The sequence below is a fragment of the Triticum dicoccoides genome, chromosome 7A, assembly GCF_002162155.2.
Source record: "Triticum dicoccoides isolate Atlit2015 ecotype Zavitan chromosome 7A, WEW_v2.0, whole genome shotgun sequence".
Lineage (NCBI taxonomy): Eukaryota > Viridiplantae > Streptophyta > Magnoliopsida > Poales > Poaceae > Triticum > Triticum dicoccoides.
Genome location: NC_041392.1, coordinates 362,332,768 through 362,335,720, shown reverse-complemented (window position 1 = coordinate 362,335,720; position 2,953 = coordinate 362,332,768).

Here is a 2,953-nt window from a genome sequence, read left to right as displayed (position 1 = left end):
TCTGAACATTGTAGATTATATCCTATTCCAACTACTTGGGCTGCTTTGAAAACTGCTATGCGTACGCGTTGGGTTCCACCATATTATCAACGTGAATTGCTTCAAAAATTGCAGCGTTTAAGACAAGGAAAAAATTCTGTAGAAGAATATTATCAGGAATTACAAACTGGCATGATTCGATGTGGTATTGTTGAGGAGAATGAAGCTATGCTTGCACGTTTTCTGGGTGGATTAACTAGAGAGATTCAAACCATTCTAGACTATAAGGAGTATACTAATATCACTCGTTTATTCCATCTTGCTTGTAAAGCTGAACGTGAAGTGCAGGATCGACAAGCATTGGCGCGACCTAACTTTTCTGCAGGCCGACCTTCATCATGGACACCGCGTGCATCTTCTACTTCAACTGCACCAGCACCTCAATCAGGTGCCTCCTACAGCCGTGATACAAGAAAACAGGAACAACCACCATTATCTGCCAAGAGCGCACCTGCCAGGCCTGCACAGAGTTCTTCTTCTTCCAGGGCATCAACAGGGCACACAAGTGATATTATTTGTCGTCGTTGTAAGGGAGGAGGTCATTATGCGAGAGAATGCAAATCTCCGCGTGTGATGATTGCTACCGAGGGTGGTGGATATGAGTCCGCTAGTGACTATGATGAGGAGACATTGGCTCTTATTACACGTGAAGAACATGGTGGAGATGATTCTAATCATGAGACGCACTACATGGCTCCTGAAGACGCTGACAGGTATGAATGTTTAGTTGCTCAACGTGTTTTGAGTGTGCAGGTCACACAAGCTGAGCAAAATCAGAGGCACAATTTGTTCCATACCAAGGGAGTTGTGAAGGAACGTTCTGTGCACGTCATAATAGACGGAGGGAGCTGCAACAACTTGGCTAGCATGGAGATGGTGGAGAAGCTTTCTCTCACCACAAGACCACATCCACATCCTTACTACATCCAATGGTTCAACAACAGCGGCAAGGTTAAGGTAACACGTACTGTTCGTGTGCATTTTAGTATCTCTACATATGCTGATTATGTTGATTGTGATGTGGTACCTATGCAAGCATGTTCCTTATTACTTGGTAGACCATGGCAATTTGATAAAAATTCTGTACACCATGGTAGAAACAATCACTATACTCTTGTTCATAAGGTTAAAAATATTACTTTGCTTCCTATGACCCCTGATTCCATTTTGAAAGATGATATTAATAGAGCTAATAAAGCAAACAGGAGAAGAATAAGAGTGAAAATCAGATTGTGGCAAAAGAATTTGAGCAACAAATGAAGCCTAATAATAAACCATCTAGTGTTGCTTCTGAAATTAAATTGAAAAGTGCATGTTTATTTGCCACCAAGTCTGATATTGATGAGCTAGATTTCAGTAAATCTGTTTGCTATGCTTTTGTGTGCAAAGAGGCATTATTTTCATTCGAGGACGTGCCTTCCTCTTTGCCTCCTGCTGTCACTAACATTTTGCAGGAGTTCGCTGACGTTTTTCCACAAGACGTGCCACCGAGATTACCGCCTATTCGAGGGATTGAGCATCAGATTGACTTAATTCCCGGTGCTTCACTGCCAAACCGTGCACCATACCGTACCAATCCATAGGAGACGAAGGAGATTATGCGTCAAGTACAACAGCTTCTCGACAAAGGTTATATACGCGAATCCCTTAGTCCTTGTGCTGTTCCTATTATTCTAGTGCCGAAAAAGGATGGTACATCACGTATGTGTGTTGATTGTAGAGGCACTAATAATATTACTATTCGTTATCGTCATCCTATTCCTAGGCTAGATGATATGCTTGATGAATTGAGTGGCTCTACAATATTCTCCAAAGTTGATTTGCGTAGTGGCTACCATCAAATTCGTATGAAATTGGGAGATGAATGGAAAACAGCATTTAAAACTAAGTTTGGATTATATGAGTGGTTAGTCATGCCTTTTGGGTTAACTAATGCACCTAGTACTTTCATGAGATTAATGAATGAAGTTTTACGTGCTTTCATTGGACGATTTGTGGTAGTTTACTTTCATGACATATTGATTTATAGCAGATCTTTGGAAGAACATTTGGAACATTTACGTGCTGTTTTTATTGCTCTACGTGATGCACGTTTGTTTGGTAACCTTGGGAAGTGCACCTTTTGCACCGACCGAGTATCTTTTCTTGGCTATGTTGTTACTCCACAGGGAATTGAAGTTGATAAAGCCAAGATTGAAGCTATTGAGAGTTGGCCGCAGCCCAAAACGGTCACACAAGTGAGGAGTTTTCTTGGCCTCGCTGGATTCTATAGGCGTTTTGTGAGAGATTTCAGCACCATTGCTGCACCTCTCAATGAGCTTACAAAGAAAGATGTGCCTTTTCTTTGGGGTACCGCACAGGAAGAAGCCTTCACGGTATTGAAAGATAAGTTGACACATGCTCCTTTACTCCAACTTCCTGATTTTAATAAGACTTTTGAACTTGAATGTGATGCTAGTGGAATTGGATTAGGAGGTGTGTTATTACAAGATGGCAAACCTGTTGCATACTTTTCTGAAAAATTGAGTGGGCCTAGTCTGAATTATTCTACTTATGATAAAGAATTATATGCTCTTGTTCGGACTTTAGAAACATGGCAACATTATTTATGGCCCAAAGAATTTGTTATACATTCTGATCATGAATCTTTGAAACATATTAAAAGTCAAGCTAAACTGAATCGTAGACATGCTAAATGGGTTGAATTCATTGAGACTTTCCCTTATGTCATTAAACACATGAAGGGAAAAGAAAATGTTATTGCTGATGCATTGTCTCGTCGCTATACTATGCTTTCACAACTTGACTTCAAAATATTTGGTTTGGAGACCATCAAAGATCAATATGTGCATGATGCTGATTTTAAAGATGTAATGCAGAATTGTAAAGAAGGAAGAATGTGGAACAAGTTTGT